The sequence below is a fragment of the Desmodus rotundus genome, chromosome 6, assembly GCF_022682495.2.
Source record: "Desmodus rotundus isolate HL8 chromosome 6, HLdesRot8A.1, whole genome shotgun sequence".
NCBI lineage: Eukaryota > Metazoa > Chordata > Mammalia > Chiroptera > Phyllostomidae > Desmodus > Desmodus rotundus.
Genome location: NC_071392.1, coordinates 15,301,240 through 15,316,538, shown reverse-complemented (window position 1 = coordinate 15,316,538; position 15,299 = coordinate 15,301,240).

Genomic DNA, 15,299 nt, shown 5'->3' with positions numbered 1-15,299 from the left:
GTGAGTGTTCCTCTTTACAGTTTCCCATTCTTGTTTTAAGGGTCTAACATTGTCTCTACGATTGTCTCCTTGTCTGCAGTGTCCTGAAATTTCCCAACGCTGTGCCCTGGGTGTGGGCCTATTCTTGTATTGCTTGGGGCACTCAATAGGCAGTTTCAGTCAGGAAACTCATGTCTTCCAGTTCTGGGAACTGTGGCTCAATTGCTTCGTCCATGATTTCCCCCTATGGTTTGTCTGTTCCCTCTTTTGGACACATATGTTCAGGAACTGTGGCTCCTTAACTGATCCTCTAATTATTTGATATTTACTTTTTATCCCCTGCTTTCTACATCATTTCTTTCTGTTCTAATTTCTGAGGTGTTTGCTCAACATTATCTTCCAACTATTCTGTTTAAATATTCACTTTTGATGTCATTTCATTAATGTCTAGAGATTTTCTAGCATCTTATTTTCACCTTATGGTTAAAATATGTTCTTTTATAGCTCTAGAAATATTACTAATAGTTTTTTTTTTCTGTGAATGCTTATTCTGCTTGCATAAGATCTTTTTTTTTACCCTCTGAGTTTTCTTTCTCTAGTTGTTTGACTGTTTTGGTCTCTAGCTCTCATTTGAGGCTATTTTCAGAGGTGTGGTATTCCTTTGTTATCTACTCATATTAAATACAGATTAAAAAACTGACTGGAATCTCTGGTCTATGAACATGGTTCGTCCAATTTCAGTTTCACTGTCATGTTTATAGGGGGAATATAAGGCTTCAAGAACAAAAAGAGAAAGTGCCTGTATATTGAATTGAAATATGTCTCACACAAATTTTACCATTGGTGACTATTGCCTGGTAACCCTTCCTTGAATGAGCTCCAGTTTTGCAGTGTTTGTCAGAGGGACTATTGGCATTTAGAACAGGATAATTCTTCATTGTGCTTTGAGATCATTTAGAATCCATGGCTATTGCCCAGTAAGTGACATAGGTGCCCCCTATTCATGTGACAACCCAAAATGCCTCAATATCCCCCACCATATCACTAAACACCTCTAGGGAAAATGCAAAGATTTACTGTCTGTTGCTGAAAATCACTATGACTCTTTAGACTTCCAGTCAAGATGGACACCTCCTTGTGCAACCATAGAAAAAATTACAACCAGATCTCAAAATAAATAACACCCAGAACTGTCAGAAAATCGAGCTATATGGAAGTCCAAAAACCAAAAATTTGAAGAAGCCACATTCATCCAGATGGGTAGGAGGGGTGGAGTCACAGAACAAGCGGAGAGGTAGTGTGGCACAGAGAGGTGGCAGTGGGTGGTAGCGGCAGAATGGACAGTCCCACATTCATATATGGTGGATAAAAATCAGGAGGGATACCCTGGGAGAGAGCAATCCCAGCCCCAGACCAGACTGCCCAGCCCAGGGTTCTGGCACTGGAAAGGTAAGTCCCTATTATCTCTGGCTGTAAAAACCAGTGGGGGTTGGGGTGGCAGAAGAAACTACTGAATTTTATCTGCTTTAAGGACCCATACTTTAAAGACTTGGAATATACAGAAACTCATCCACTCTGGGTTTCACCAGCAGGGCAGCAGCTGGAAGGGTGCCAGTCACATATGGGAAAAAGTGACTGAAATGGGGGGAGTGCTGGGCACACCTTCAGAAGCCAGGCAGGAGCACAGTCCCCTCTCCAAGCTCTCCTCCTATACAGAGCCACAAAGTGGTGAAGTGGGTTGCCCCACCCCGGAAAATACCTAAGGCTTCACCCCACACAATTTACTGTTGCCTTTTCTACATAGATCATGCTACTAAGACAGGGAGTCAAAGCAGCTCCTCCTAATACACAGAAACAAACACCGGGAGGCTGCCAAATTCAGAAGCCAAAGAACTATGGCCCAAATGAAAGAACAAAACAAGACCCCAGAAAAAGAACTAAATGAAATGGAGATAACCAGCCTCTCAGATGCAGATTCAATACACTGTTGATCAGGATGCTCAAAGAACTCATTGAGAATGGCAAAATAAATAAATAAATAAATAAATAAATAAGGGAAGAAATGAAGGTTACACTAAGTGAAATAAAGAAAAATCTACAGGAACCAACAGTGGAGAGAATGAAGCTGAGAAGCAAATCAATGATTTGGAACAGAAGGAAGGAAAAAGCATTCAATCAGAACATCAGGAAGAAAAAAGAATTCAAACAAAATAAGGCTAGGCCTTAATACCTCTGGGACAGCTTTAAATGTACCAACATCTGAATCATAAGGGTGCCACAAGGAGAAGAAGAGGAGCAAGAAATTAAAAACATATTTGAAAAAATAATGAAAGAAAACTTCCCTAATTTGGCAAAGGAAATAGACATATAAGTCTGGGAAGCACAGAGAGTCACAAACAAATTAGAACCAAAGAGGACCACACCAAGACACATCATTATTAAAATGCCAAAGGTTAAAGATAAAGGGAGAATCTTAAAGGCAGCGAGAAAAGCAGAGTGTTATCTACAAAGGAGTTCCCATAAGACTATCAGCTGACTTCTCAAAAGAAACTTTGCAGGCAAGAAGGGACTGGCAAGAAGTATTCAAAGTGATGAAAAGCAAGGACTTACAGTATAGATTACTGTATCCAGCAAAGCTATCATTTAGAATGGAAGGGCAGCTAAAGTACTTCCCAGACAAGGTAAAACTAAAGGAGTTCATCATCACCAAGGCATTATTACATGAAATGTTAGAGGGACTTATTTAAGAAAAAGAAGAAGATCAAAACCATGAACATTAAAAAGGTGACAAATTCACAACAATTGAAACCTGAATATAAAAAATAAATAAACTAAGCAAACAACCAGAACAGGAACAGAATCATAGGTATGGAGATCATTTGGAGAGTTATCAGCTAGGAGAGGGAAGGGGGAGGATGGGGAAAATGGTATAGGGATTAAGAAGCATAATTCATAGGTACAAAATAGACAGTGGGAGGTTAAGAATGTATAGGAAATAGAGAAGCCAAAGAACTTACACCCATGACCCATGGACATGAACTAAGGGTGAGGGGGATTGCTGGAGGGAAGAAGGGTACTGGGGAAAGGGGGGAAAGGGAGAAAAATTGGGACAACTGTAATAGAATAGTCAATAAAATATACTTTAAAAAAGTAAAAAAAAAAAGAGAGAGAGAGAAAATCACCATCTCTCTATAAAAGGATGGTACACAGAACTGCTGCACAAGTGGGAAGCCACAACCTTTAAGACCTCTTCTAGTCCTGGGATTCTAAGAAATTACTCGTCCAGCCCAACTGCACTCTGGATGATCTCAGTCCAGCAGTGCTTTTATTAACTAGAAACTCTCCTAAGCCCACACTTCTAGGCTAGATCTTAACCCCCAAATTTATCCAATTGAACTTTATGCACAAAGCATTGGATTTGATGGTATGTGAGAAAAAAGAACATCAATGGGGAGTGGATAAGATGAACCCACCAGAAACAGTAGAAAACAAAGCAAGGCAGGATATGACTAAGGGCCAAACTTCTTCTACAGCAAGTGATCCCATTTGTTAATGTTTATCACTGTTGCTATTGCTCCTTTACAATATTCCATTTGGAAGGCACTCTGTTAAAGGCAAAGAGAACATCCAGTTTTCACAGTGGCAAATGAAGGCTTATCCTGATTGATTTGGACACATCGAGACTCAGTCCATGGGCAGGAGTGAATCTATTGTATTAAAAGTCAGCAGTGTCCCCTCCAGTCATTGTGACAACTAAGAATGTCTCCACACACTTTCAGTTACCTCTGGGTGAATAACTACCCAAGGTCGAGACCTACTCTGACTTTCTTTTTTAAAAAAAGATAGTGGCTACACAATGGAAGAAGAACAGAATAAAATTGGAGCAATAACTACAAGATACAGTACAGTATTATCATCTCCATCATAGAGGTGAAAAACCTGAGGCTCAGAAAGCTTGCTACTTGTCCAAGTTTTTCTCTCTGATCAAAGGCAAGCCACTCATCCTCTCTGATGCTCAATTACTTCTAACACAGTAAGCTAATGATGCCATCAGGCAGTTTGTAAGCTTTGTGCTTTATACAAGCTGAACACACATATGTGTGAACACGTGCATGCACTTCCACATTAATCTGCCTCCACTTCAGATGAGAATAATGTCCTTCGAGATGACATCAAATGACCTCCCCCCAAATCTTCTCAAATATTGTAATCTCACATTCCTTCTCTGTCGAAATACTGTTGAGTTTATGAAAGAGTGAGTGGCCACGTGTATGTGAATGCACTTGGGTGGGAAATGGGCAGAATATGCTTTTCCTGACTTAATTTCTGTCCTCAGTGGCCCTGGGGGAAGGACAGTACTGATAGATGAATTAGATGTCATCTCCAAGGGCGGACTGTCTGGCACACTTGAAAGGAACCAGACCCAAGCAATCTGGACACTGTCTCATAGTCCCCGTGCCTGGATTCGCTCACCACCCACTGCTTACCTCACTCTTGTGCTGCCAAGATGCCACCTTCGGCACATCTGCTCCAAGTGACTTCCTAGCAACCGTCTACTCACTCATGCAGGCGAGCCTCTTCCAAAACCACACCCAGTGCCTGGAAAACCCTTCCCCACCCTTCGAGAGGTTTTCCTCAGTACCACTCCTGCCCCAGGTCCCCAGGTCCCAGCCTCCCCCATCATCAAGGCTCCACTGATGAATGAGAAAGGGAAGGCAATTTTATAGAGTTTCTTTCCCATCACCCACTCACTTAAAAGGCCCTTAATCTATTATTCAAAACCCAGATAGGCATTTCCCAAAGACTAGCTGTTTGTTGCTTGTTTTTTTAAAAAAATCTTTCCAGTCTTTATCATTCTTTCCACAGAAAACTCTAAAAAGAGTAAAAATGGTGTCCAATTTATTTACCAAGTACCCAGCACAATGCTACACCATTTATTCATTCATTCATTTTAACAAATGATACTGAGCACCATCTCTGTACAAAGCTGAACAAGAAACTCTACCCTCTGGGAAGTGAGAGATGAGTAGGAGATAGAGAATGCAGACAATTCAGAACAGAGATGCTTGCCTCCAAGAAGCTGCCTTCAAGCTCACAAATAGTTTGCAGGATTCATTTCCTTGTGTCTGGAGGACTGGGGAGCCTATGCTTCAGAGAGAGGGAATTAGGGAAGACTTCACAAAGGGGGTAGCACTGAGGCCACTCTACTCTTCCAGGAGGACAACAGGAAGAGGGTATTTCAGGAGAAGTGAACAGCAGCACAAAGGCATGGCATACGGTATATTCAGAGAAGGTCTGATAGTTCGACATTACTGAAGCTCAAAGTTTGAAGGGAAAATAGGAAGGTGACAAGTCGAGACAAGTGGGCAGGGGCCAGATCAGGAAAGGCTTGAATGCCAGATTGAGGGGTTGACAGGGGAAGTCACTGAAGCATTTTGAATCAGGGGGAGATGGGATCCCCCTGGTACTAGAAGAGGAATGAGTGAAAGGAAACCGAATGGGAAGGATTTAAGGCAAGACCTTGCAGGAGGTGGTAGACCCTGAACTGGGGTAGTGACAGTGCACATGGAAAGGAAGGGGCAGACCAGGGAGAACTCGACGAGGCAGGATTCACAGATGAGGGTGGGGGCAGACTCAGATCATCAGCACAGGTAAGCAGGTTTGGAGGACAGGAGGGTCTGAGCCCATTTGGGGACCTATGGGCTTGCAGATGTCTGCGGTCTTGCATGTGGAGGTGTCCAGGAAGGGTGAATTAGGGTCAAGGGCTCAGTCCAAGGTTGGGTTGAAATAAACATGTGCGAGTCACACCCATGGGTATGATGGCCGAAGCCACATCAGATGATGATGAAATTCCCCAGGGACGGTGAGTGGAGGGAGGGGAAAAGAGGACCAGGGTGGATTCCTGAGAACACATAAGCTCATCTGGAGACTACAGAGACTGAGACAAACAATAAATGTGCTGACTTCTTTGGATACTGACTGTATCTTTGCTTTCATATAACATAGGTCCTGGACAAATTAGACCGATATTATCTTGTACATTGTCATCTCGGAAGGCTTAAAGGAATATGCACAGTCAAAATGACAGCAAACTGTTTCCTTCTCTGCTCAAATTAAGGTATAGCATGCTTGCCCTCTTTACACAGGAGCTTGGCTCTCAAAACGCATCTCCCGTGTACTTGCTTGGCCCAGCCGCATTCCTCCGTGGGTAGGGGTGGATTCAGAGAAGAAAGACACGGGGACCTTTCCCTCTTCTGGAGCTGGATATGAGGATGAAACCTGAGCATCAAGACCTCGAGCTAAATGACGCAAGATGCCAAGAGTGACACAGGAGAGTCTCCAAGGACAGACAACTTGGAGGAAAGGACAAAATCTCAGTAACTTATGAGAAAAAGGATTTTTTTTCCTCTTCATTATAATAGCCATATGTGTGTGTGTGACTGACAGAGTACATCTAAAAATGTAATTCCTATTATGTGTTGACCAGTAAAAAAATTATTTAAATCTTGATTTCTATGAAGCAATGACTTTTCCATTTACAGGAAGCTCAAGAATAGGCAAAACTGACCTCTGTTGATTAGAAGTCACGACAGCAGTTACGTCGGGAGGGCGGTTACTAACTGGGAAGTCGTGAACAGAATTCTATGGGGTAGCACAGATGTTCTGTATCTGGATTTGGCTGGCGGCAACACGTGTTAAAAATTCTTCAGGCTATACGTCTAAGACTTAGTTGTCCATTTTACTGCATGTAACATACTGCATGTAATTCTGTATCAGTAAAAATAGACAACCTGACACAAAATAAATATCCCATACATTCCTACATACACACACATACACACACACACTGATAGATACACAGTAAGGTCTATGTGGCCCAGGAAAGTGAAATCAAAAGAGGACTCATCCTCTTCCACTTGAAGTGGAAGGAACCGAAGGACTTGGTGATATCCAAGTGCTGATGTAATGAAAACGGCAGGGACAGGGCAGGGAGATTCGAAGCTGTGATTGGGGTCAGGTGGTGGCCTTTAAGGCCTCATGGGTGAAGCGGCCCTGCTAGGTGGCAAATCCATGGTGGAGCCGACAGTGTGAAAAGCTGAAATGGGAAAATGGTGAAGATTGTTGGAACTCAGGAGGTCACCAAGAAAAAGATCGTTAGCAGGATCAGCTCTACAGTCATTAGGGCTCCCCAGAAGGGCAGTAGGGGTGTGGGTGTCAGGTGTCCATCGCCTCGGGGTGTTTAAGGAAGTGGCCAAGGAGATGGGGAGATGACAGCAAACCACTCAAGTGATTCACATTTTTTTTATTATGATAGTAAAGGGAAAAAATATGTAACTGGTTTAGGGTAAGGTACTCTTTGACATACGGGTTTTTAGTGAAAAGGACAAATTAAAGGTAGTGCTATGTTCTCAGGAGGGAAGGAAGAATTGCTGATGTTAGGTGATTCTGATGGGCGTTAAAATGTGAGAGCTACTGAGTTAAGACAGTATATATTTCTTTATATTCCTTTTGGGCTTCACAGAGTAATGAAATTTGTAACTGCTGCTATTCCCATCACTTTGTAAAATAGTGGGGGGGGGGGGAACAAGTAGAATTAGCTCAAATGTCACTATTGCCTTGTGGTGCCATGGGATTGATTAACTTACATATTCTTCTAAATTTTGGCTTCCTCTTCGGACAATAAGGGTACCAAAACCTACTTCACAGAGCTGTCAGGAGAATTAAATCACATAATTCATACAAATTAAGTCATGTTGGACACAAAATGGTACAGTTCCACCCCTGAGCGGTTACGACCAGAAGACACGGGGAATGAATGATTCTATCACAGACGGGGCAGGCCCCATGACTCTGCTCAGAGAAAAATCTGTTCTTAGTTATGACTCCAGACGTGAAATTGTACCGCTAATCAACAGCCAAACTTCTCAGTAGAAAGTGAAAAGAGAATGCTCAGCACCGCTGCAAGCACTTAACATTCCAGAAGTTTGATTAGTAATGAGACAAAAAAATACAAGTATATGTGTCACAGAAGAGGCCACAAAGATATTATTTGAATGATATAATTACTAGTAAATATAATATCAAGTAACAACATCTATTTGTATAAATAAAACAGTTTGGTAAGACGACCGTTACAAAATATTCAAAAACACTTTCTCCATATGTGATGCGATGTTATTTATGTATTTTTTTAATTTTTAAATTGAATTTCTTGGGATGACATTGGTTAATAAAGTTATATAGGTTTCAGGGGTACAATTCTACAACACATCATCTGTATGTTGAACTGTGTGTTCACCACCCCAGTCAAGTCTCCTTCCACCACCATTTATCCCCCTTTATCCTCTCCTACCTCCTCTCACGCCTTTTTCTCTCTGGTAATCACCATACTTACTATGCAAATTTTAATAACAGCAAGTTTCTATATACAATGGAAAAATGTTCTATTCCCAAAGCACCACAAAAACATAAAACACATAGGAATTAATCTAAAAGGGAAAATAGAGAACCTACATTCTTTTAAAAAGCCAAAATTTTTTGTTACGTGAGTTCAGCGAAATGGAATACAAAGTCCAGAAACTATAAGTAGTCACCATATATGGCAATTCACCATAAAGGTGGTGTTTCAAATAAATAGGAAGATGAGAGTTTATTCAACGAACAATACTGGGATTTTGAAAAGCAATGCAATTGGTATCTTACCTCACTCTATTTACTAAAATTAATTCCATGTAGGTTAAATGATTAAACATTTTTAAATGAACCAAACAAATGAGAAAGCAAACAAAACTCTAAATGGAAATATGGTGATATTTACATAAACCTGGAATAAAAAAGGCAAGATGTTATCTGAACTGGTAGGAGCTATTTACTGAATTTTGTAGGTAAAAAGTTAAATACACAATGAAAACTAAGGAAAGCATTTGCAACATGTATAATAAAGAGTCCATATCCTTCCTATGCAGAGTATCTTATGTATTTATAATAACTCACGCTTAGCAATTAGTACTGCCAGACAGTGTTTTAAATGCTTTTCATATATTAACTTATTTAATCCTCACAACAGCCCTCTGAGGCAGACGTTTCGCAGATGAGACAACTGAGGCCCAGAGAGGCTGAGTAATTCACCCAGGGTTACACAGCCAGTCAGAGACAGAGTGGGACCGGGGCCCAGGCAGCCTGGCTCCAGGCTGCTAACCACTCATCCATGTCACCAGTGCATTAACAGAGGTCACGTATCCAACACAAAGAAACAAGAAAAAGATGGACAAAACAAAGGACGGAGGACCTAAAGAAGCAAATCACAAAAAAAGTACATATATCTGACTAGGAAACACATGGAAATATATAACCTAAGAAATGCCATCTCATTAAACGCTGAGATACCAATTTATATTTATCAGTTGGAAAGAGATCAGAAAGTGAAGTGCCTGCTGTTGACCACAGACTGGAGAAATAGACACTTCCTACACTGCAGGTGGGAGAGCAAGCTGGTACCACTTTGAGGAAGGGCAAAATGGCAATGCTTATCAGAAGACTTAACATGTGCATGCCCTCTGACCCTGCAATTGCACTTCTAGGATTTTATTCTGAAGAAATTGTCAAAGAGTGCGAAAATGTCTGTGCAACCATGTTCGTTGCAGTATTATATGTAATATAAATATATTATATGTAATAGAAAGTGGAAATAATCTATGTTCGTATAACTGAGCTAACAAAACCTAGTAATAAAAATGTTGTGAAATATATTTTAACATGAATAATATGGGAAGATGAATATATAACATATCGTGAATATAAATTTTAAAATGTTGTCATGTAGAAAGCACAGTGCAATAGCTTTTTGGTAATATAGATTAAAATGCATATATACAGGGTGGAGCAAAAGGGCATTTATAGTTGTTCATGTGGAAAATAATACAACAGTTAATAAATCATAATACAAGAATAAACTCTGTTTTGCATACTCACAACTTTTGCCGACTTTTAAACTGACTTTTGCCCCATCCTGTACACATATGCACACATATTCTAAAATAAAAGTGTTGACTTCTGCATAGTAGAATTATGAATATTTTTCCCTTGTGCTTTTGGGTGTTTTCCAAATTTTCTTCATTATGCATGTTCTGTAAATAGGGAGGACAACACTCATTTTTTAAAGAAAAGGCTAAATAAAGCAGGAAGTAATTTTTCCAGCCAAGGGGCATGAACAAAACAGAGTGCCAGAGGGCGAGAGGAAGAGGTCAGAGCAGCACAAGGCTGTGCGCGTAGAGAGGGAAGAGAAGCTGTTTCTCAGTGAGCTGCGGCAGGCTGATGCTCACTCCTTTCACGGGAGGCCAGCCTCCTTAGCATGCAGTTGGCAAAATCTCCAGGAAGAACTTTGACAGAGTACAAAAGAAGAGGATAAGAATAGATTCTGCATTCAAGATCTTGGCCACCCTCACCCTGGCTAGCACGACACAGGAACACAGAGGAGAGATCTGAGCCAGAATAGGAGGAAGGCAATTCTCATAATCCTTCTTGGTAAGGACTTAATTCACTAGTGCCTTAGGCAGGAGGAACAGGAAGTTGGTGTGAGTACCCTGCTGCAAATCAGTGACAATGTGTTGTATGTAGTTAAACTGGAGTTAACCGCACAGTCAATTCTATCAAGGTCTAATTCCTTGGTATATACTCCATTCATCTCAAGTGATCTTTTGTTTACGTTCAGAGGTTAGGGACAGAGGTTCCTCCATGTACCGGAATGACTTCTGCCAGACTTCACACTAAAATTCTTGGGCCTGGATTGGCAAACCTTCAGAAAATGCTGTTGTACCAACGAATTAGTCTTTTTTTTTTTTTAAGTATTTCATAAGAAAAAGCTTCTGGCACAATGCCAGCACTCATAAATTTTGTCACATTTGTATCAGAAACACAGGAAACAGATCGTTGATGTTGGTGGCTAGAGCTGGAGAAAAAGAAGGCTTGTGGCACTGACCAAACAACACCGTCGCTTTCAGTGTCTCCCACCAGTCACATCAAAATAACTACGTGCTCAGGTGCAAATTTCAACACTAAGAGAGAATAACTTTACAGTCATATGGACCGATAAATCAGAAAGGAGCTTTGACTTTACTCAGGGACGTAGGAACAAATGTATCCCAGAGGAGGATTCTTTTAGTTTGAAGAAGCCCCCCCCGAAGTGATACAAGAAGCCTGCGAAGGATTATTAGGTGAAGAGTGCTCCCATCCCTTTCCATTCACAAAGAACAGAAGAAATGATCGAAGGCGAGTGAAGTGAGGGCCTTGCAGAAACACTTGACACACGATTTGGGGACGACGGTCACAGAGCCCTCCCTCCCCCAGAGATCTTTCAGAGCAGGAGGTGCAAGCCCACTGCCTATGGCAGCTGAGGAGGGGCCTCCCTAGTGACAGGCGTGTGCTTGCCACGTTATGTGGGGCTTTTTTGTCCCATGTCTCCATACACAGTGGACACTGATGTGTAGATTCTGCTGTTACTCCTCTGTGCTGACGTGCACCATCACCTACCTCTCCACCCATGTCACGTTTTTTCTTCTTTATCTTACCATTAAATTGGGGGAAAGGGGGGTTATTCAAGTAAGTTATCTGTAGCTGCGGCCGTAGCAGAAACAGCTCTCCCTGGCAGAATGATGACTGCTAAGGATGGCCTGCAGCCTTCTATTGTCACCCGGTCAACCACATATACCTTTAGCTGTCCAAACCCTGTCTTCACGGCAGCCCCTCCCCTGAAGGTGGTCTGCTGGGCATGAGAGGAAAGAATAAGTGGGGAGGGGGGAATATTACACAGGTTTTTTAATAGAAGGGAGATGTGTGTGTGTGAATATTCAGACTGGCTGGCACAGTATTTGTATAAGGTTAGGGTTGAAGACAAGTTAGGGAAACTTAGAGTGAAATTAAGAAGACAAAGAGGTGAGAAAAGAAGTAGCACAGATCTAAAAAATTTTAAAAACTGTTTCTTACTATGACATTATTTTCTTCCTCAAAACAATTTTTTCTTATGCTAATAATTAACCATGAGTTTAGCAGGGTGGGTTGGTTGTCTTGTCCCTGGGACATACGTGGTTCTATTTATTTAAAACAGTTCATATTTTTTGCCCAATCCTAACTGTCACTGACATAGTAGCTGTCCTCACCTGACACTCATTGGGCACTTCTGGACTGACCTTCAGGAGGACAGACCCCTTTTCCAGCCACAACCACCCTCAGAATCCATCGAGAAAGTTTCTATCCACCCTTACAAATGATTTTGAAAAAGACAGCAATCCAAGACAAAAATGAGCAAAGGACGTGAACAGAGAGAGAGGACAGTGGCCAACAGAACAAACGCATGATGTTCAACATCACAAATAAGAGCAAAGGAGTGATGGCTGAAAGAAATGTGATTGTTTCCATTTTGATCAAGGCGTGGAGATGGTGTGGCTGCTGGGAGTGTGCACGGCACACTTTCCCAGCAGAGAAATTTGGTAGGTCTCTCTAAACTCCAAACATACATGCCCTTTGTTCCGCAGCCCGCTTCTAGATATTCATCTCACAGATATAACATGGCAAGGATTTATGTTCAGAGATATTCATTAAAAATACTTGAAATAGCAAAAAAAAAAATCTGAAAACAACTTAAATATCCATAAAAAAAAGAGCCTACATGTAGCAATTATGTTCGCTTCACATAGTAGAATATTATGTAGTTCCTAAAAGAACAGAAAAATCTATGTGGGCTAACTTTATATGCACTTATTTTAAAACTCAAATGATACTAAAAGGCTTAGAACAAAATACAGAAATACCCTGTTCGCCACTTTGCAGACCCCCATTCCGTCCACAGAGTCAACCACTTCTCACTGTGTGAGCTGTTTCTTCTGCCAGTTACAGTCACCTATTTCCAAACCAGTGCTGTCCAAAAGAAATATAATGTAAGTCACATAGGTAATTTTAAATTCCTTTGTAGTTACATTTTAAGAAGCAAAATTTCTTAATGAGATATTTTACATTCTCTTTTTGTACTAAGTTCTCAAAAGTCAATGTGTAGCTCATACTAAGAGAGAATCTCAGTCTGGACCAGTCACGTTTCCACTGCTCTGCAGCCACGTGTGACTAGCAGCAGTTGTATTGGGCAGCATGGCACCAAACAAACAACACCGCTGCCTTCCAGCTCATTGCTGACTTCTTATTACGGGCAAACGGAGGTCTACTCTCCTGATACTGAGCTTTCTCTTTCACAATCTAATATACACGATACTTTTGATTAACCAAATATTCAATGTTTACACCATATGCCCATGCAAATACTAAGCCAACCTATCAGATGCACAGTTCAAAACACTGGTTATCAAGATGCTCACAGAATTGGTTGAATCTGTTCGAAAACCAGATGAAAAAACGAAGCCTATGCTAAGAGAAACAAAGGAAAATGTACAGGGAACCAATAGTGATGCGAAGGAAACTGGGACTCAAATCAATGGTGTGGACCAGAAGGAAGGAAGAAACATCCAACCAGAAAAGAATGAAGAAACAAGAATTCGGAAAAATGAGGAGAGGCTTAGGAACCTCCAGGACATCTTTAAACGTTCCAACATCCGAATTATAGGGGTGCCAGAAGGAGAAGAGGAAGAACAAAAAATTGAAAACTTATTTGAACAAATAATGAAGAAGAACTTCCCTAATCTGGCAAAGGAAATAGACTTCCAGGAAGTCCAGGAAGCTCAGAGTCCCAAAGAAGCTGGACCCAAGGAGGAACACACCAAGGCACATCATAATTACATTACCTAAGATTAAACAGAAGGAAAGAATCTTAGAAGCAGCAAGAGAAAAGGAGACAGTTACCTATAAAGGAGTTCCCATAAGACTGTCAGCTGATTTCTCAAAAGAAACCTTGCAGACAAGAAGGGGCTGGCAAAAAGTATTCCAAGTCATGAAAGGCAAGGACCTACATCCAAGATTACTGTATCCAGCAAAGCTATCATTTAGAATGGAAGGGCAGATAAAGTGCTTCTCAGATAAGGTCAAGTTAAAGGAGCTCATCATCACCAAGCCCTTATTATATGAAACATTAAAGGGATTTATCTAAGAAAAAGAAGATAAAAAATATGAACAGTAAAAATGACAGCAAACTCACAGTTATTAACAACCACACCTAAAACAAAAACAAAAGCAAACTAAGCAAACAACTAGAACAGGAACAGAACCACAGAAATGGAGATCACATGAAGGGTTATCAATAGGGAAGTGGGAGGGGGAGAGAGGAAGGAAAGGTACAGGGAATAAGTAGCATAAATGGTAGGTAGAAAATAGGGGGAGGGTAAGAATAGTATAGGAAATGTAGAAGCCAAAGAACTTATAAGTATGACCCATGGACATGAACTATAGGGGGGGAATGTGGGAGGGGGGGCAGGATAGAGTGGAGTGAAGGGGGGGAAATGGGACAACTGTAATAGCATAATCAATAAATATTTTTTTTAAAAAAAAAGAAGGAAATTCTGTCATATGCTACCATGTGAAGGGACCTTGAGGACATTAGGCTAAGCCACCTAAGCCAGTGACAAAAAACAAATACTGTATGATTCCATTTACATGAAGTAGTCAAACTCACAGAAACAGAGAGTAGAATGGTGGAGGGGAGGGGAATGGGAGGTGTTTAATGGGTATACACTTTCAGTTTTGCCAGGTGAAAAAGCTCTGGAAATCTGGTTCACAACAATGTGAAATGTTAAAAATGGTTACGATGGTAAAATTTGAGTGTTTTTTTACCCCAACAATAATAGTTTTTTTTTTTTTTAAAAAAAGACAGCTACAATGGCAGAAGATTGGCGGTGGCAGCTCTCAGCCTACCTCCTGATTCATGCTGCTCGGCACTGCGCTGAGTGCTGTCTCGCTGCAGCACAGCCGCCACCCTGGGATCTCCCTTCCCCACTCTCCAGGACATTCCCTTCCCTTCTCTGAAATGATGGATCTTCAGGCAAGAATTTAGCGGTTATACAAAAGTTACTCAGAAAAAGCTTCCTATTTGCTTTCTACAGTAATAAAAGAATTGCTTATATTTACTAAGCATTAAGTGCAAAGGCATTGCATACCTTATCTTGGATAGTCCCTAGTTTCATGCTACCAACTTTCTGATTCTTGGGGACAATCCCAGATGTCCCAGGGAACATCTCCAAGCCTTCTCCTCCTCAGGCCAATGTGTGTTAGCCTGCTGAACACACACTTAGTGGGGTGCCCTTCACCAGAGAGCCCAACCATCTCCCAATCTTAGCTCCTGTCTAGATATAGGTTATCAATTTGCAGTAATTATTTATCATGACATG